The 22,423-nt window shown below is 37.6% G+C and overlaps 2 pseudogenes; one reads left to right on the top strand and one right to left on the bottom strand.

The window, feature by feature from the left end:
* Positions 1-3,414: 3,414 nt before the first annotated feature.
* LOC149102237 (52 kDa repressor of the inhibitor of the protein kinase-like) lies at positions 3,415-5,280 on the bottom strand (annotated as a pseudogene).
* Positions 5,281-17,779: 12,499 nt separating this feature from the next.
* LOC149102236 (uncharacterized) lies at positions 17,780-20,987 on the top strand (annotated as a pseudogene).
* The last annotated feature ends 1,436 nt before the right edge of the window (positions 20,988-22,423 follow it).

Here is a 22,423-nt window from a genome sequence, read left to right as displayed (position 1 = left end):
TTGAGGCTTTGGAGCACTTCGTCCACTGTGGGTATGGGATAACGTTCTCTGATAATGGCTTCATTAGCCCTTCGCATGTCCACAAAGGCGTATTTCGCCATTCTGCTTTGGGACTACTACAACTGGACTAACCCGCTGGGTCGGGCCCTCTACTTGGTCAGTTATGTCCATGGCTACTAGTTCTTCAATCTTTTCCTTAACCGTCTCGAAGGGTGCGCCTGACTGGTTGCGCCACCGGGGCACATCCGGATTCACATGGAACTTAACTTTCCAACACCTTCAAAGATTTCTTTGTAATCAGACATGATCGTCTTATTTGATGTCAAACTGCAGATCCGGGTTCCTAATTTCAAAACTTCTAGCTGTATGGCAGTTTCTCTTCCAAGCAGTGTGACCCTTCATCATTAGTAACGACAAATTCAGCTTCGGCTTCTTTCCCCTGTACTCTTGCCAGTACTGAGAATGTTCCTAGACCGTTCAGCAGCTGTTTACTGCCATACACATAAAGCTTCTTATCGCTTTTTCTCGATACACACTAAATCTTGTCTTGCTTTAACTTTGACCACAGATTTTTGTCAATCACATTGGTGCTCGCACCCGAATCAATCCACATCGCAACTACAACTCCGCCCACTGTCACATCTATTTTCTCAGGTGATGCAGCAGAATTCACAGTAAATGCATACTCATCTTCATCTATTTCACTTCCCACACATACTTGACTGACTTCTTTTTCTTTCCCTTTGTCTTCTCTTTTCGGGTAGGTTTGGGAGGTTTAGCTGTTTTCGTTCTAAACTGCGAACTAAAATGGTCAGCACCTCCGCCCTTATGGCAAGTTTATCCTTTCGAAGGGCATTCAGAGTCTCGTCCAAAATGCCCTACTTTTCCACATCTGTAGCATGCTCGCTTTACAGGCTCCTTCCCTTTGTCTTCCTGCTTGTCGTGGACCGAATTCACATCCTTTCGAATTCCGCTTTCCACACTCTCCAGCTGTGATTGAACTCGCTCGTGATTTGCTACCGTCGAAAGAGACAGCTCTAAGGTTAATTTGTCACCTTTTCCCACCAGCTTCTTCCTTAATTCATGTGATTTAAATCGCTGCACGACTTGGTCACGAATCTGGTTTTCGGCTTGTTCGCCGTAGTCACAGTCCTTGATCACTTGCCTCAATCGTGTACCTAACTGAGCCACAGTTTCGCCGTCCTGTTGTTCCATGCTGCGGGGAAGGTGACTTTGGTATGTCGAATTTACCTTTGGAATGGCATGAAATAACCGTTCAAAGCCTTCACCGCTTTTTCGTAATCTTTCGCCTCGCCTGTGTCAGCCAACGTTTAGAAAATATCCACCTTCGCCGGCTGAATGAAGAAGTAAAGCTCTCCTCTGGGTTTTATTATCGGCTTTATCCGCTTGGATGAGCAAGCCCTTGCTGTCGGCATACACCGAGAAACTTTTGAACCGACGCTGCCATCGCCTTCCCACGCCTGAAGGTTCACTATGCGGGTCGAAGGGTTTTACACTCGTTAAATCGTCTATTTTAATTGACGCCATGGTCCAGCGAGGCAGTTGCAACTCCAGTCCTCGTCGCCAGATGTCACTTTCCTCAACCGATGGAACTGGATTATTGCAATAAACGGACACAACACACGAATCAAATCTAGATGTTCGCCATGCTGCTTTAATAATCAACTTCCCAACTTACATTGCGCGCTTAAGTATATTATGTATGATACAGCGCAATGTACCTTGCAAACCCTACACTGACCACGCGGACAGGCCTTGGGAAAGGGTACCGGAATCTGCAACCAGTACCAGGTCGATAGTGAAAACACGTGAACGAATAACAATGAAAATCGTGATGATTGGGCATCTGTTGACTGTAGTGCGTGAATTAAAATGCAATTATTATTCAATAATTCTCGTCAGTTGGACTAAATCTTTCAGTTAGGCTAGATATATGGATTATTGAGCGAGTGTGAGGTCAAGATGGCTGGATATTGGCCAAGTTCTTTTTTTGCGTGGACCGAGACGGAGTCGAGGTCGATAAACTCACAAAAAAAGAACGAGGCCAATATCAAGCCATCTTGACCGAACAAGATTGGTTAATAAAGGATTTATTATATTTCTCTTGCGGGACATAGCGGGTAGTCTCGAGCGGGCAAGATAGCTCCATCTTGCCCGCTCGGGTAGCCAATCACAGTGTAGGATTTGATTCATCTTGCCCGAGTAGTTATATGAATGCCGTTTTTAGGACATCGTATAAAAAAATACCCTTCAACAGCCCCCGCAAACCAAAAAATACCCTCGTGGGGTCTCAACTCAAAAAATGCATTTTCAAGAGTTTTTTATAGTTCAAGTCAATCATGGGAAACAAGTCAATCAAACCAAAGTATAAGCCAATCAAGCCAATCGAGCTAGTCAAGTCAATTACGCTAATCGAGTCAATCGCGTCGATCAAGCCAAAGTCTAAGTCAATCAAGCCAATGAAGTCAGAGTTCAACCTGGGATTCTCAATCTTCGGGTGAAGAATGGTCACCTGATTCTTCACAATCAACAGATTCTGATTGAATTTATTGTAACTTCGTAATAGTAATGAACTGCAATACAGAAATACAGAATGAAATGATCAAAATGGACTACATAGATTGTCCATTCTGTGATCAACAGTTACAACAACCATCAACAATATACCTTACTTGTTATTCAAAACAAGACATGATAAATAACAAAGGCGCCAATATATGCCGTAATTGTAGCACAGTTAACAGTATGGTATAGCCAATGAATACGTTGATTTTTATGAAAATAAACATAGGTTTGTAAAGAAATCAGTTTACCAAAGAAAATAACATTTAGAAAATGTAATAAATGATATTTCTAGTAAAAATGGATGGCAAATATCAGTACAAAATCTTAATAGAATACATGATATTTTCCAAAAAATGGACAGGATACTGTCACAAATTAATGGTGATCGTAAACGAATGATTAACATTAATTTTATTTTAATTTGGATTTACCGATTGATAAAATAGGTCCGAAAAAACTTTGCTAATGAATGAATATTATTGGAATAAAATAATTAATCTTATTAAGTTGTAAATAATTTATTGTATTTATCCTCAAATTTGTCGTATAATGGACACATATCTATTATAATTTCATCGACAACTTTGATGTAGTCTAGAAATCGTCCGTCATCGAATTCTAATACTCTCAGAAATGACCTTATGTTGGTCAATATTTTTTCATATGAAGTGTAAGCGAATTTACATATCTCAATCTTTATTTTGTAATTTTTAGCTTCTGTGAATGCGCTCAAAATAAGACCAGCATCTGATATTGTCCCAAGAACAATGCAGGGGCGTAGCCAGCCTTTTTGCATAGAGGGGTTCCTAATGTATATTGCTTGTGTCTTCAGAAATTGCGTTTCCTTGATTCCGAGCGCAAATTTCCAATAATTTCAGCGCCAAACGTAGCTAGTATTTCTAAGAGAGGATTGTAAATTTCACTTCCTGAAGAGGTGGACCGTGATAGAATTAAAAATGGATAATATAGGAGCCGTGGATGCTTCGGTGCAAAAATGTCGATTGTTGCACCAATGTCAATTTGCCTACCATAATAGATGTTCATTAGCGCAAGGCCAGACTCTCGCTCACTGGTCATGGTCGCCCTCACATAAGTTTTCAATCGTGGCAATGTGCTGAACGATCGCTCACATTCTGCAGAGGTAATTGGCAACGTACATAACATGCGCAACAACTTATTACGTTTGGAAAGAATTCATGGCTGCATTCTTCTAATGCCTGAACTGCACTGCTGGGTAGGTCTTGATCCGCGTTTAGCCACTTGTGTCGCCAACGGAAAAGTTCCACATCAAAAACCTGGGGTGATGGTAGGTCATCTGCATAGTACTGCAAAGCGGCTTGTACAGGGTTTCCTTCTCGAGAAACTAGCAAGGCTGGAAGTAGGCACACGAGGGAAGACATCACAGCATCATTGTTGGGGTCAAAGTATGTGTCTATCTCAGAAATAAGATGATCCAACAGAGGAATTGTGAGCGCTCTTTTGTAGTAATCCTTCGGTGTTCCTGCTTTGACATTGCTTCGGTGGTGTTGCCGACCAACAACGCGTGGCATAGATGTCTCGATGTTTGCTTTCCTCGCTGTGGTGGTAGCCATGCTGTACCAATCCGAGCAATCTTTCTCGATATCTCCTCTGATATCCTGTAGCTCACCCTTGAAATCTTGATGTGGTTGTACGCTTCATAGACATCGATGTCTCGCTTTTGCAGCTTGATGCCGAGTGGCTTCAGTATCGAAAGGCATTTTATCGTCGTAATCTGGGTGATGATAAATTCAAAATTGGATCATACTACATGTAACAGGCTGTTTGCCTCGGCTTGCTTTTGCTGTCAGTGTCCCAGTTCCAGGCAGTTTCCCCGAATTGATTTGCAAACAGCCGCTTATTTGACATAGCTTCTAGTGCTCTTAGTATAGATGGCAAAAGCGCAAAGAAAACTTCATGTGCCTCATGCTTTTCAACCCACCGTGTTCGACACAAGCTGAGCAACGTTGTTTTGCTGGCCTCGGGGGTTTCTTTCTCATTTACGGCAAGCAAAAACTTGTTACGCTTCGGTGAATACCTGAAAAAATTGCAAACTTCATTGAATGTTCCAATCATGTTTCTGATACGGGGTTGATCACAGGAGTGAACGATTGTGAGGTTTAGACAATGAGCCCTGCAGTGTGTGTACACAGCCTTTGGACTTTTTTCCCGTATCAGTGCTTGTGTACCGTGCCTAGAGGATGACATATTTGACGCTCCATCATACCCTTGTCCACTGTGCCCAAGTTCCACCGTGGTAGGGTATCCAGTATCGCGCTAGCGATCGCCTCCCCGGTTACCCTCTGCAAATTGCTGAATCTTAAAAATTCCTCGTGAATATACCCATCATTGTTAACAAAACGTATGACAAGTGATAGCCAATTTATGCACCTTTATAATATTGTAACCTGCGATGTAGCATGTGATGCTTTTTTAAATTGATTTCCTTTTGCTCTTCTTCAAAAACGAAAATCTCGTCTCGCGGAATTTCGAAAGGGGGGTTCCGATACTTTTTCCTCTTGAATAATATTCATTTTCATAACCCAAAAGTGGGGTTCCAGAACCCCTGGAACCCTCCCCTGGCTACGCCCCTGCAATGGGGTTCAATGTTGCAGCTCCCGCTATTGTCCCTGTTGCTATCAATCCAACAGATCCGATTTTACATGTCAGGTCCATTTTTGTGTGGAATTTCCCACACTTTGTCAACGCCAGGGATATTATTTATTTGTTTGTCCACGAGAGCAAAGCGTTTGTCACGTGGTTTCTACTTGGCAGGCAGACTGGGTCCACTTGCAAAAGGTTGAGTGTTTTTGAGCGGCAACCATTAGATGTGTGATTACTCTTACCGGGTGTTGTTTTTTGGCGAATTTTGAGATTCAGAGGGAGTCTTAGGCCTCAGGTCTTAGTGTTTTTCAGACACTCGCTGCCGTATTTATTTTTGACGCGCCATTTATTATCAGGTGGGTAAACATTTGCTTTCTGTATATGCGCGAAATTATTGGATGAATAAGGAACAATCAATCAATCATACAACAATCATACAAAGTTCCAGTTCTCGGACAGAACTTTCTGCGATTACATATTTAAATTATGTCACTTTGAAATTCCTTTGATCAGCTGAAAATCCCGACAATTTCTGCGGAAAATGAATTCTAGCAAACATTGTGCATGTCGCGACGCTGTCGCGACGCGCAGTCTGCAACCGTCGGAATAAAATTTACACTTGACTGATTTCATTACTTTCAACTCCAGTCTATTGCTAAAATCAGCATATTTATATCAACAACCGAAGTTTTACGGACGGATATAATAATGACAAAGCCCAGTATTTTCCTGTATATTTATAGTGGCCGTCGATAAAACCAGAAACATGGAACATTCCGGAACATTCCGGAACATTCTGGAACATCGAATAATTATCATAATTATGGGAAAAATATGTAAAATTAAATTTTTAAAACTAACATAAACAAAAATAAATTGGTATCAGCTTGAAATATGAAAAGATATATTTGGGGATAGGGGAGTCGGTAGCAGAGGGATAGGGAGCGTTGGGTATGCATTCAACTGACTACAATGAGTGCAGGCTCCTCTCCTCTTTCCCGCCAATTGCGTCACGTCGCTTTTCAGCACTCTGTTTTTCAACACAAACATGGACGATTCTGACGACGAATGCCAGGTAATTCATTGCGTCTCCTTTTTTGATCCCTCATTTCTTCAACATCTGAGGTGTTTGTCTAAGCATCATACAGTTGCTTGTTAAGTCAGTATTCATAGTTTTGTCCTTATTCCATCTTCATGATGCTATTTATCATCCCCAGTTTTCGCGCCGCTCCGTTAGGAACGCCTGGCACTATGACCCACTAAGTGCAGACTCGGCCTTTCCGGAAGCCCGAGTAACAAGCAAGTTGTTATTAATAAACTAGTGGTAATCAAAGATTTATAGAGCAGCGCGTTCACGCGCGGTTTTCGCATGTCTGGTTTACTTTGGTGGTGTTCGAATGGCTCGATAGAAAAGTAAGTTTCATCGAATGTCAGATAACGATTTGCACGTGAAGTCGAACTAGCGATGAGTAGATTATAGCCTGCAGTAAAAGTATTTTTAATTATTTAAGAGCTTCTGCCTGAGAGACTGGGGCAGACTTGAAAATGAAGGTCGGCTGATTTTGCTTAAAATTGGTACACAAAGTTGTTATGTGGACTTATGTAATATGCCAAAGTTTCAGGTTCAACGACCATTTTTTAGCCGAGTTCTGGATATCAGCCCCTCAGGGGTCCCCAGAGGCTGATTTTCAGTGTAATTTTGGCCACTTTTCAATCTCTCTTTTAGCAACGTACAATTAATTTCAGACAAAACCAAAACCACATTTGTAATGCCCTATTCTTAGGCGTCTATGGGTGAAAAACATTAGCTTACAGGAATTTTTCGTTAGCCTGTGGCTGTTATCACATCTTGGTCCTATTTGAAACATATGGAAAACAACCGGAAATGGTCTGTTTTTCAGACCACATATTTTCCATGCCCATGTTTTATATCGTGAACTCTTAGTATTCCTGCAAAGTTCAGCCCTAAGTTTAGTAATATCAAGAAAAAAATACTAAGGTTGAAGCATTTTTAAGAAGAAAAAACTTACAAGAAAATGACTAATCAGGCCACTTCCAGTTACAGTTTCAACAAAGCGTGTCTGTAAAAATCAGCCATTAATTTCGATTAATACCTTTTTTCTTTTAAGTCATGAATTAGAGACTCTGAAGTTAATTGCAACCAAAAAGACTTACCGTTAATCAGAAATTTTCATGTTATTGTTTTAGGACCGATCAGATTTTGGTCCGGCAACGGTTATAAATTTTGTGGAAGAAGTCTTGAAAATTGCAGGTAATGGAGTCACTGTGAAAAAATATATATATATACCTAACAATCTATCTCTTGCCGTTTAATTACAATGCACCATTCCATCTTTTTTGGTCCAAACTGCAATATTTAGTTTATCTTTAACATTCAACCCGTTCAACGAAACAAGTCTGTGCACCAAGTAACGAAGCACTACTTTAATCAGGAAATAAGCCGCCAAGCTTTGTGGTGCCCATTTCGTATCACAACCCACCTGTCTGGGAATTCTTTTCTGAAGGAAAGCAACTATCAGTGACTCTAAATGCAATCACAACGTCTCTCGTAACACTACTTTATAACGGCTTTGAACCTTAAGGAAATTATGAATATAATTATAGCTAATTGTCTAACACAAAATGCTGTCTCACTAGTTCTAGTCTATATGCAAAGTGTCTGGATAAATTCAGTTACTATAAACGCTTACCTGGCTTCAGTTTTAGAGGCATGCCCCTTTCTTATAATCCCTTAAAAGTGGAGCGACGTTAAAAACCTTAGCCCCAGCGATAAATTGGTCGTGAATGCGTTGTTGCGAGTACTGAAAATTCAGGTTGATTCATGTCGTATGTGTCGACGTCACGATACGCCAACTTATCTGTAGTTTGCTAGCTATGATTGACTTGGAATTCAGTTTTTTTCTCGTCTAGATTCGTCTCCTTGATACTGCAGGGAATGATTAGGTATAGAACTTGCATGAGAGGTCATGAGAACCTGAAGAACGAATGGATATGTTACAGAATATTTATTCACACCCAGTCCCCCAGTGCAAACGGCCTAGGTATTATAATTGAGGACGTCCAAGACGGTCCGTATTCCCCGCCAAGTCGCTGAATGTCTGACCAAATTACCAGAAAATTACTCATTGGCACACTTTCCCTTTCTCTATCGGGATTTTCCTTTTGTTGCTTCCTCAGTCAGCACAGATCCATGGTGGCAATCAGACTAAAGCGGTGTACCGCGTATATCCAAAGATAGGACAGGGGAGGAGTGGATTTTCCTTCGAAGACTACTGTTATGGCACCCCTAGCTGTAGAATTGCTGGCCCTTAACTCCGATTTCCATAATATAAAAAGCGATAATCCCCATGACGACCAGTATGCTTGCTGTAGGTGGTATGGTAAGTCGTCACAAGGTCCAGTGCCTCGTACATGCTGAAGCTTAAATTGGTTATTGCTCTTCCTCCCTAGACAGGATGATAATCACCGGCTCCCATTTATACACTGCATATTTGGGTGGAGAGAGGCATTGTAAACGAAAATTGCCTTTCCCCGACAAGACGACATGGCAACGTCCTAGTAACCAGGAGCGCTTGATCTGGAGTTTAGCCCGCTAACCATTAGGCCGCGACTGTGCTATGCGCTAGACAGTTGCCAGTTTTCTATAGAATCCGAATGCGTTACTTCTTTACATGTTTACTTCAGTCTGTCGTAAATTGATGAAATGCAACCGCAAACTGGATAAATGGCCAGCACGTGGACATCTTGCCGGCTGGATTGTTTATTTACAAGAAAAGAAACTATCTGCGATCAATTAATTAAACTTATTAAATCTATTCAGTCTGTAGGTAAATTTGTTTCATTTGAGTGTGCTTCAAAGGAAGAGGAGCGAAAGTCTGGCTATTAAAATTTAGTCTCCCGGAAAACTAGAAACGTGAGTATACGGTGCCCCTTTTGGAAAGAAAATGACATATGCGGGGCATGAGGTAACAAGCCATCAGAGCCTGCTGTGACTCTCCCATTAGCGACGTTAGATCGAGATGTTACCCACCTGCCAGTCAAATTAAAGTGGGCACTGGTGGTAATAAACTAGCCGCCTCCTACAGAGTTGACAATTTCCATGAATGGAAGTTAAAGTATGAATTAAAGAAGCTTGTGATTTGCCCACGTCACTGCCGAAAATTCACCTGTTTGCGTGACCAAAGTGGGCCATATCAACACCTTTTCCGTCAAGGAGGAAAAAGAAATTGAAGAAACCGAAGAAGATTACCGCACACGTTTCAGATGGCATATTTCAGGAGTTCGGCATTGTAATACCCATTGCATCCCATAAGTATCCTGGGGTAGAGTGACTGCATTCATGTTCATCAGACATAATTTATTTTGCACTTTCAAATATTTGTTTTTGCACGCTTTAATGTATTCAATTCGTTCCACTGGTTCAAGGATCGTTGTTCCATCATCATCTGCATAGACATTTGAACAAAATACCTCTAACTTAAATTGTCTACCCACCCACAATTCAATCGCTAACATTTTCGACGCCATATTGTTGTTTCACTTGAAAAGTCGAAAGGGCTTGGAGATGAATTAAGTAGTTTCACATGCCCAATATTAAATCACAACGGAGACGCTTGGCATGTCATGCTCAAACAATGTAATCTCCAGGCGAAAATAGGAAGTAATTTGGCCTTCTATTGTATTACGAGGCTTACTTACTTACAGTCTCTATCGTTACGATGGTATTCGTATTTAGAATCGATACCAAAGAGGAACAAAGACCGAAGCTTGAAGGAAAGCACCTCTGGGTGTATCGCAATTAAGTCGAAAATTTCAGTACCACTAGTCACACAAGGTGTTTAAAAATTGAGTAAATGTAGTCAGGAAATGACATAGTTGATAAAAAGTGCCGTTTTTTGTCACTGACATGTATATTTTGGCCAGACGTTTCGGCTGTCATCATCACATGGATTTTGAAAACGTTGAAGTCGTCGGACATGAGGCACATTACCATCAGCGGCTTTTCCCAGAAGTTTGGATGTCTGTAAAAGACCCGAACGCTAGGAATGACCACATGGTCATCCCAAAAGTCTACAAGTGTCTAGCAGGCACTTAAAATTCTCTCGAATCACACGCATACAGCACAAGCAACGTTTCGTTTTAAAAAAAGTTTTCAAATAGCGCGTAACATCGAGCGTTTTTCAACTGATGAAGGCTTAAGAGTTAGCCGAAACGAACAAAATATACAAGTCAGTGGACAAAAAACGGCACTTTTTATCAGCTCGGTAACACAAGGTATTTGTGATCTTGTGGCAGGGAGAAGAAGAAAAAAACTTAATTAATTTCTAGTTTATGGTCTGGAAATATATATTTCCTTTAAATAATTTATTTTGGGATCATTGATTGTTTGTTAATTGTGCGGCTGGTGTCTCAAAATCTCTCTTAATAAGGCATTGAGACTTTGACAGGAAGTGCGTAGTAGGTAATTTCTCTTAAAGTGTTTCGTAGTAAAAAAGCCTCAACCTTAGTATTTTTTTCTTGATTTTACTAAACTAAGGGCTGAACTTTGCAGGAATACTAAGAGTTCACGATATAAAACATGGGCATGGAAAATATGTGGTCTGAAAAACAGACCATTTCCGGTTGCTTCCCATATGTTTCAAATAGGACCAAGGTGTGATAACAGCCACAGGCTAACGAAAAATTCCTGTGAGCTAATGTTTTTCACCCATAGACGCCTAAGAATAGGGCATTACAAATGTGGTTTTGGTTTTGTCTGAAATTAATTGTACGTTGCTAAAAGAGAGATTGAAAAGTGGCCAAAATTACACTGAAAATCAGCCTCTGGGGACCCCCGAGGGGGTGATATCCAGAACTCGGCTAAAAAATGGTCGTTGAACCTGAAACTTTGGCATATTACATGAGTCCACATAGCGACTTTGTGTACCAATTTTAAGCAAAATCGGCCGACCTTCATTTCCAAGTCTGCCCCGGTCTCTCAGGCAGAAGCTCTTAAGTATTTACTTGTACTGGACAAACATTTTCCAGGAGATGCATCTGAACTGTTGGCGACACTAAGAATTCAATTTCAGATCGCCAACACTTGTAACAAATATTTCTAGAGACAATACAGTTTTGACCAGCGACCCCGCAAGACAGCGGGCGCGTCGCCAAATGTTTTTAAATTTTATGTTTGTATTTGTTTGCACTGTCATCAGAGGTCGAGCAGTCCGAACTAGTTTAGACAAGAAACTCGATGCCGAAGAGTTTCTATTTCTATCTCATGGAGAAACTGTTTCTTCATAAGAAATCGTGTATACGCATATCTTTGTATTGACGTAATGAATTGAATAAAGGAATCACACTCGTGTACCCATAATTTTAGGGCCGTCGATTAATGAGTTCGAACGCCACCACCTTAGTTTTCTGTGAAGAACGAAATCTGGGAATAAAAGACAGTCACGTGATTAAACTGACGGTGAACGGCTGGAAGGAATGGATTAGTCTTCTTAGTTGCTAGCCTTCACTCATTGCAGTCACTTTCATTTTTCTTTCTTTTTTTCCTTTTTTTTTTATGTTTTTGTTTTGTTTCTATTTTCCGAGCTGATACCAGCTTATTTTTGTTTGATTTAATTTTTTAAAATTTTATTTTACATAGTTTTCGCGTAATTATGATAATTATTCGATGTTCCGAGATGTTCCGGAATGTTCTATGTTCCGGGTTTTATCGACGGCCATTTATGGTTAGCAAGTTGAGGTCCTCTCGACTCATAAACCATGAGTTCTTGATACGTTGCGTGACGGTGCAGTTTCCGTAGACTCACAAGTTTAAAACGACTAACTATTTTCATTTGCCTTCAAACTTCACGCTAAACATTTTCACATTTACAGGTCATGTTTAAGCACAAAAGCTAATTTCTAAAAGTATAATTTACATACAGTTTTCTCAGCTGGAAGCATGCATATTAGCTGACATTTGCAATCAGACCTGATTTATCGTGAGCAAACTCCGTGCAACCAGCGACCGATTCTAATATTTCCGCTGAGGAATAAAAGTGGCCAACATTTCTATTGCCGTTCCACGTAGGGGCCAAACCACCCCCCTAATGTTTCATGAAGGCTATATTTGCTTGGTTTATATATTTCTGAACCAAGTTTGACAGATGAGCTTTCTTTGTTCTCCAGTTTATTTTAATTTGGAAGTTACGACAATATGTCAGATTATGACGTCATAATTGATGACGTCACCAAAACGTGCTATAATTTTTTGTAAAATCTAATAAAAAGATTATGTCATTGAAAAGGCCTTGACTTAAGGAGTAAAATGCCGGAAACCGTTTTTTGCTATGGTGATTATTTTTTAAGATATGATAAGTTAAATATTTTTTGTTTCCCCCCCCGGAATTTGCTTAACCATGCTGTCCTTCTTAAGTCAGTCTCTCTGGTTTATTTTTTTCAGTTTTATTCTGGGAAGGCTAACAATCTAGAAAAATAGAAAGCTTGATGTTGTCAAAAATCGTATGGTTTTAGAAATTTGATTTTCGGATTTGTTAGGATGGTATTAACAGTAGAAAAACGGGTGACGTCACAGGTTATGACGTAACAAAAATAATTTTAACGCAATAACACTAGAGGGATAATTTTTTATTCCGATTTTCTTCTTTATTTTTGCTTTAGTCATCTGGCACATCACATGTGCAACATAGCTGCATTTGCTGGAACAAAATTACGGCTCCAATTTGGGGATTTTTCTCAAGGGGGGGACCCCATATTTTGCAGAGTTATTTTTCATGTTTAAAAATGCCATATTTCATTTAATTTTTGTGATATGGACAAAATTTTTTCAGGTTTCAACTCCCTTTGATGTGCTCTTTCGAACACATTGTAAAAAATATGCATATTAAAAACTTCAAAAGTGGCAAAAAACATGACGTCATCACTGTGACGTCACAACTTTGACATTTACTGACATTTTTCACGTAAATATAATTGGCAATAAATCTTCTGCTCATCTGCCAAGTTTGGTGTAGAAAGAGTCAATACTTTTTAAGTAATGCGAAATAATGTGAAATACCCAAGAACTGACGAAACATTTGGGGGGTGGTTTGGCCCCTACGTGTTCCTTGGTACATTACTCTTATGGCTTTAGAGTACTTTTCCGAACAATTTCGACTGGATACAGACTGAATTTTTCATGAAACGGGGGGAGGGGGAGCATCTGCGTAAGAGCTAAGGCTAACTAATCTATTTGTCTCCATTGGAACTAATCAACAAATCCCAGGACAAATGTAGCTAATTAAATAAAGCCGTTCCCACAGTAAACATCCCCAAGCCAACGCGATTGAAAAGTTGTGTTCGGGAACATTAATTGTCCCAGTTATGTAGCGGGTCAACTGGCATCCCGACGAAACAGGCCACGTTATTGTTCATTGCACGGTCCAGCATCACAACCAAAAACTAAACCGTCTCGTGTGCACTTGCTTTTCGATGATGTCATTTGTTTTCGCCCCTGCTGCGAAAAACAAGCCTAACCTGCAAAATGTGTTTACTTCAATGACTCTTTCAATACCCCCCCCCCCCCACCTTGACTTTTGTTTTTTGTTTGTTTGTTTGTTTTTTGCTGGGATTTAGTAAACGGTTACACGGGATTTTGCCAAGGTAACAAATATGGCACATGGAGGAAAAACATTTTTCCTTTTCGGTTATATATTAATGACAAACAGAGAAACGTAATTTGCTCATAATACCTTAGACATCAAAACACCAAAGCAAATGACCACATTAAATGTCAAGGGCGCTGCATGTGATCTTTTTGATGTATCCATGGGTATTAACTACGGGAAATTTACCTCCGGAAATATTGGTCATACTCACTGGTAAAAGGGTCATTTACCACGGTAAAGAGTTCCGTGTTACTAATCGTTAAAGGAGCGAATTTCCTGGAAACTAAAGTCTAAACATGTTTCTCCCGTAACCGTTTTTTCATCTGCAGCCCGGGGTCTTATAATCAGGAATTTACGGTATCTTTACTCATTGTTCATCACTACAACACGACAAAAAGTATAAATATTTACAGTAAAGCTACAATTTCTCTGATTTATCCATAAAGTATCAACTTTTATTTGACCGAAATCCCACACAAGTTCGCATTGCGGACCTATTTTTTTGAAATACTTGTATGTCATCTTGAATAGCCAGTATTTTTTATGATAGTATTTGTACAAAGCTTTCAACTCTGATATCTCAGCTTCGGTTAAATTGTTATCGATATGATTGAATATGAAAATAGTTTTGGATGCTTTCATATATATGGTTTAGATATTATTTAACCCGTGAAGTAAGTACCTAATTTTTTTCATTAATGAACATATTCTTCCATTCTGTACTACCTGGTAAATCGTAAACATTGGTTGTTAATCCTGCTCTTGATAAATAAGCATTATTAGATACACATAATCCAGCTCTATTCCCTCTAATTGTGCCAGGTAATGTTAAGGTCATATCTTCATGATCATGACCTCCTATATTCATTTTGAGACTATTACCGTTTTTCACAATTCAAATCATAGTTTGTTTTAGATTCAAATCGCTGTAAGAAACAGTTTGTAATTGGAAAGAATCAGGTGAACTAGACGTAAGTGGCCCTTTACCATAAGTTGCATTTACGTATACTGATCCATTTCTTTCGTGTAATGATGATGTAATAAATTTGTCGTTTTCTTGGTGGGAAGTAGGATGAACACCGAATGTGACGTGGAAATCTCCTACTATTGACCTCGGATTCAACTTTAATAATTTTACAACAGCAAAAAATGTCCAATTTCCATTGAAATCAATACCAGAACCGATATCGCCATTCAAATTTTTAAAACCATATGTCAAGCTCCATTCAATACCGAATCGTTAAACGAAGTAATATTATTCCCACTTCGTCCAAATTCATCAGCATCTAGTGTGCTAGCATAAAACTCAAATATTTGTTTATAATAATATGTTTGTGAATTCAATACTCTTGCAATTTGTCTTTCAAGAGCGTCTACTTTTGTTATCACTTCAGTAATTTTATCATTCAGAAGTCCGATTTTGGTTTGTATTTCTCTTCTAAAAAATTTTACGAGACTATCTTCACTTTCATTCAACTGTTTCATATTTACAGCGTCATTATTTTCAACACCATCTTGAATATTTTTTATCTGATAATTATTCATGTTCATGTGTTCATTGAAGTTGGTGGATTTCATAAAATCAACAGCAGTTTTGAATGTCAATTGTCCATTTTCTAAATAATTCAGCTCATCAAAGACATCTGAGCTCACATCGTTCTGTTTTCCCTCGATTCTATAAATAACCAAATGGTCACGCCCCTGAGACGGACTGTTTGCAATACCTTGGCATTTCAGGTCAACATAGGTGTATTCAGGCGGAGTAACGTCGTACTTATGTAGGTGAATGATGGATCTACTGTATTTTGAAAACAGCCTGGTTGCTTGTTGACCGATATTCAAGGAAGTAGAAACAACTGACACTGTCACCTGATCCATAGCTGGTGGGAAGACTTCAATCACCAAAGTGAATTCACCCTCAGGAAGTAGATACATGTTGAAACCCAGTCGAGATGCATACCAGTTTTGTGCTCCTTTTCCCATTCTGAAATTGTAAGCTTTTTACTGATATCATGAGGTGAATCAGAAAAGTCTGCGATCCCATCAACAATAATGTTATTTTCACTTGTTGATTGATTTACACCATTCATAAGGTATTGGAAAACATTTTTTTTTTTACCAGTTGAGCCGCTGATATGTGGCTCATTTATTTTTTGGTAAAACTATTTTAATCAGTCAGCGTTGTAATCATAGTCCCGTTGACCTCGTTTACGTACCTGATATTGGTGGCTGACAGCACGTTGTGGGAGTCAGTGGATAAGTTGATGATTTTGTTGTTACTCATGTCTAAATCAGCAGCCATTTTATTTGAACCGTCAAGTAAAAGCGCTTCATTTTCATTTGCTTCGGTTGTTAACTGTTGATAATTGTTGGTGCTACTGCCAGGTGCAATGTTTATTATTTTGTTGTTACCCATATCCAAATCAACAGTCATGGAATTTCCACCATGAATGCTTAATTTTTTGTCCAAACCTTGATCCAATTTTACGGATACTTTTCATAGAGCTTCTTTTGTTCCAATAATATTTTTTAGAAGAGCCGTATCAGCGTTGTCAACATAAGCCTTGTTGGTTTTATCAGCAATAGCAATGTTTTGCTTACCGTTTTTTGTATCAACATAAGCCTTGCTGGTTTTATCAGCATTAGCAATATCTTACTGTTTTCTGCATCAACATAGGCCTTGCTGACTAAGGTATTATCATCGTATAACCCATCATAATATGGTTCTGTATTTTTGATAACCTGTTGTTTGAAATTAAAATAATTACCAATTTTATCCTTTTTTCAGAAATTTGTCGTTCAAATATTCTTTGTTAACAGCACTCTTGAGATCTCTGATTCTTGTGTTGTAATATCATCATCAACTTTATGATCATCAGGAATGTCCAGATTGAATACTTTCTTATTTTGCAAGTCATAATTGCCATCAGAAGTTAGTTTAAAACCTATTTCAGGCTCTCCATTCTCACCCTTCACTATTACTGTTTCAGATGAGGCAACTTCACCTGACCAGCCTAATATTCCGTTTGAATAAGACATTATACCCCAATTGTTTTAGATTAGAAATTACAATCGCTAATTGAAATTTTTAGCGGTAAATTTTCGTGGTTTGTCAATATACAGGAAGCTGTATGGATCATTAGTAGCTTTTTCATACAGTTTTTTATCAACATTGTTTTCACGACATAAAAGTGATTTTTCGTTAGCACTTGGGAATTCATAAATACAAAAGTGAGAGCAGTTTAGTCTAATATCCATTGGAGTTTTATAATAGCTCTGACTTAGATATATCGCACTACAATTTTTACGTCTTCCTCTTATAAAATAATTGATTAATGGTGCTTGGTTCTTTTCACAAACAAAGTCATCAAATATGACTAGTTTTCGATGACCACCATTCATTTCTGAAACTGGTTGTATTTCATCATTAATAACTTCCAATATATCATAACCAGCTTCTTTACTAATTGGTTTGAAAGTCTTCATCAGGTATTCATATTTTGATTGTTCGAGATTTTTCGCATGTAGATAACATTTATCGAAATACAGTAAATTCATTATCATATGAAGCAAACTATTGTTTTTCCTGATCCACTAGGCCCGCATATTAACATTCTGAAACAACGGTCAGGCATAAATTGGTATAATTGTTTATGATTACCAACATCCTCTTTGATATCATAATTTGGTATTTTCATATTATACTAGTACATGATTTTAGTACTACACGGTGTAGCGCATGATGTTGTACATGATGTTTTATCTAATTCAATATTATAATGAGTTTACTAAAGTGGAAAGAACTTGCAAAAAAGAAATCTGAATTGGGTAATAAAATCAATTATGTTCATAATACAATAACGCAAAGTGATATTGATAAACAGACAAGTCATGAATCTTTCAAAAAGATGTTCAAACCGATTACAACTAAATTGGATGATGTTGTGGCTAGTAATTTGAATATACCACCAATGAGAAGAAGGACAAAGAAGAAGGAAGCAGCAAATGGTGGTATTGATTATGCGCCTGAAGTTGATCCGTATGAAGATATGGATGTCGAGGGATTAATAGACTTTGGGGATTATGTACCTCCTGGGCAAGAGAAACAAATAGTACCAAAACCACCACCTTACGAAGAATCGTTGAAGGATGTTTTGGAGGGTAAAAAAGAGATTTATGTTGATCCTCAATATTTGCCTCAAGAACCACAAGAAATGCCTCCACAATATGACGATGATGAAGTACCTGATTGTGAGAGAGCTGATAAAGACATGGCTAACAAGACGCTAGATGATATTGGTGCAACAAATTATGATGATGTAGAAATGCGATTGAATCAACCTGAAATGACGCCACAAAAGAATAACGTTATGGTTTTCAACGATCCAAAACAGTTTCTCAAAAAATTAGAAATCATAATAGGAGAGATTATGGCTGGTAATACATCAATAAAGATGAGAAACACGGGAGTTGCTTTTCTAGACACATTGTTACGCATATCAGCAATCAATAAATCACAATACAATAAATTGCACAAAAGCTATTTTGCAATATAATATATGAATTATTTCATATAAACTTCACATAATATAACTGTATATGGAACGAGAAATTGTATTATCAAGTTATTTGAATAAAAGTAGTGCAAACAATACACCAGCCAATTTTGTGACCAATTTTGATAGACCAATTATTTTGGATAGTAATCATGAGTACATGATTGCATTAAACAGAATAATAAACATGTCATTTACCTGGTTCAACGTCAATCCTGGTTATAATAATCAGAAAATAAAATGCAGCTCAGATAATGATTCAACTTGGAAAGAACTTACATTTCCAGCTGGAGTTTATAATTATGCTAATCTCAACACGTTTGAAAGATAAAACCAGTCTGAAAAAAGATGATGATGATGATATGATGATGATCTTGATAAACATCCAATAATTTTAAAATTTCAATACTTCACTTTCAGAGTATTAATAAAATTGAAAACAGGTTACCAACTTGACTTGACTGGATCAAATTTTCACGAGCTTATTGGCTTTGACAAAGTGATTATCAAAGATGCTGAAAATTATGGGTCACGAATGCCTAATTTAAGTCAAGATACAGAAATACTAAACATTCACGATGATTTGGTTAATAGCGGCCTTGTTGATGGAGTAGATACAAATATAATATACAGTTTTTTACACATCCATCTTGAAACCGTCATATAGTTTCACTATAGCACCACGAAGAGTTACATTTAATCTTGAGAATAAGAACACCATTTCGGGAATAAGAATATATATAACCGATGGTAAAAGAAGACAGATAAATCTTAATGGCGCAGATACAGCTTTTAGCTTACTGTTGAAAAGAATTATGTAATCCATTTATATGAAACCATATGAATTCAAAAGGTTTTACCATCCTAAAAGGGGTAAATTTGTGTATAAGCACAAAGGAAACGGTTTGATTGTTGACAATATATTCAAACCGATAAGAAGTATAGCATCATCTGTATTCCAAAATGTTCCCAAACCAATCGCAAAAAAAAGCAATAAAATCTGGAGTAGAACACGCTGGTGAGCGTTTGGGTAAAAAAAAAAGCAGCAGAAAAATCAGGTGATCTGATAATGAAGAGATTGGGAAATATGAGACAAAAAAACACCTGCTAAAAAAGCAGCACTTCCAACGAAGGAGAAAGTGCTGATGTGATATTGAATCGTTTAATATCAGGAGAAGGTGTAAGAAAAAGAAAAGGAAAGGGACTACTATTGGGAAAAAAACAGTCCATTCAACTCAATTCCAATACTTGGACAAATATTATAAAAATAAAACACTAATTTTTATCTAAACTATCATTATAATGGCTTTTAGATCAAGTGAAATGTTACAACGAGATGAGTTGGTAAGATACCAGTTAGATGACGCAATCAGAGCACGGGTTAGTGGTCAACACCAAAATAAAAATGGTTACAAATTTACAATCAATGACAGATCAGCGTTTTGCGATTGGTATAATGCCTATTTTGAAATTCAGTTTCAAGTACAAAAGCTCGCTGATGGAACAGCTTATGGTGGAGGTGATAGAATTAGGGTCATTAATGGTTCACATTCTTTCATAAATCATCTGATGATCAAATGTGCTGGTAAAATCGTCTGATACAGATAATCTCCACAAGGTTACTTTTGTCAAGAATCTGTTGGAATATTCTCATGATTTCAGCAGATCAGTTGGAAAAAACAGTCTTTGGTATTTGGATACTACCCATCAGATTGCTAATGCTAATCAGAATGCAGGATTTGAAGCAAGACGAACGTTAACAGTGGGAAATGCAGTTGTCAAAGTTATTATTCCTGTCAGTAGATGTTCATTCTTCGAAGTGTTAGAAGATAAGATGCTTATACCAATGCAGCTACAATTTAATTGAACACTTGAGAATGATGATGAGCTCATTCAACAAGCAGATGCTGCCGATGATGGAAGAGTCGTCCTTAATAGATTTCTCTTATGGGTGCCAAAATTAATTCCGAAGGATAGTCTATATGATAATTTTGTTAGCTCATTTTTGAAAGAAACTAAATGGTCCTATCTGAGAGCGATGTATCAAATGTCTGCTCCCTCAAAAGCAAGTGGTGTTTATCAAATATCAGCAAGTGTGGATAATGTTAAACACATATTTGTATATCTCCAAAGAAATAAAACAAATGTCGTAGCAGAAAATCCTTACTTATTTGATACATATAAATTGAATGCCGCTGATGCTAATAGTTTTCTGACAACATGTAGACTTGAACACGGTAACGGAATATTTTATCCAGAAACTGAGTATGATACAGAAGGTAAGGTGAGAATTTTTAACGATTTGATGTCTTATGCCGTAAGAAGAAATGATTATATTACTGGTACACAACTGAATCTTGCAAATTTTAATAGTCTTTATGGTATGATATATTTTGATTTAACAAATCAAACAGAAAAAGTTACAAGAAATCCCAAACAATTGATATTTAGATACAAAATAAAAGCTGCTCCAGCAGCTGCATTTAACGTTCACGCAATTGTCTTTTACGAAGAGACGGTTGTGATTAACAAAGTGGGTAATGAGTTAGTTATTGTATAAAAAGTTGTCATTTCAATTTTATATAACATATATAACATATGACAAAACTTTATGAAATAAGGGTGAAATTAACGCCAAATCGGAAAAAGAATCTTGCTAGTGCTTTTCATAAACGAGAAACAGTTGTTTTCAGGCTTTCAAAAGATGCTCTGTCAGGTAATGACATTTTATACGTTCCACAAAATGTTGCCAAAAGATTGCAAAGGAATAAACAGCTGAATAAAGGAATTGACATCAAACTGGCTAAGACCAATATAAGAAATCAAGTTGGAGGTAGTCTGTTGACAAGCATCCTTAGTCTTGGTGGTACTTTTGCACCCACAATAGCAAAAACACTTGGATTATCTGCATTATCAGGTTTGGCTTCAGAAGGAGCTTCTCAACTTGTAAAAAAGATAACGGGAAGAGGTCAAACACGTGGTCTTTTGATTCCACAAAACAAAATCAATCAGTTGATAGCTTATAAACATCTTTTAACTGCAAAACAGAAACAAGATATTTTGAATGCTCTACAAACAGGTGGAAGTCTTACAATAAGACCAACAAGAGTTCAATCAGGTGGATTTTTGGCTAGCTTACTTGCTTCAATTGGTGTCCCAAAAGCTGTTGATTTAGTTAGCAAACTTTTAAAAAAAGGTAGTGGGGCTCCACAAATTGGAGCACCCTCATTACCATAATCAAAAGGTGGTTCAGCTCCACAAATAGGACAACCACCTCCTTTTATCGCTACTTGGGATAAAACAATGGGTTATGGAACAACAACAAAAAAAGATCTTGATAAGGAAAAGGACTACTATTAGGAAAAAACAGCCCATTCAATTCAATTCCTTTGATAGGAGCAATATTATAAAACCCAAATTTCACAAAAATATTCCAATGAGCAACCATTATTTAGTAGAGTGGTGCAAGTATCTCAGAATACCGATCAATGATTATATGATTGTTTTATCGAGAGATCAATCAGTACCTCATAATCATATGCAAGCATTATTTATTTACAATCTTGAACCTTCATAGATGAGTGGATCTCATTGGGCTAAAACATATGTCAAGGATGATAAAATAAATTATTTTGATATTTTTGGAATGCCGCCCTTTCAAGAACTTGCAAATCATGCCAAAAGAAAAAACCTAACTTTATTGCATCAAAATAATCAAATTCAAAATCTTCTAACAGCAACTTGCGGTTACGTTTGTTTGTACTTTCTGAACGAGATGAATAAAGGGAAATCATATTTGGATTTGTTAAAAGTGTTTGACATACACGATACAATGAAGAATGAAAAATTCATTGAGAGATATTTCAAAAATGTTATGTAATATATATTATATATGAAGTCTTATTGCGTAAAACAGAAAAAGGTCACAGAATGTGTTCCAGGTAGTGAAAAATATGTCAGTTAAAAATGGAAGACTAATGTTAAAATGTAAATGTG

Source organism: Orbicella faveolata, unplaced genomic scaffold, assembly GCF_042242905.1.
Source record: "Orbicella faveolata isolate gen_17 unplaced genomic scaffold, um_ofav_v1 contig_36, whole genome shotgun sequence".
Taxonomy (NCBI): Eukaryota; Metazoa; Cnidaria; class Anthozoa; order Scleractinia; family Merulinidae; genus Orbicella; species Orbicella faveolata.
This window is presented reverse-complemented; position numbering and strand designations above follow the sequence as displayed.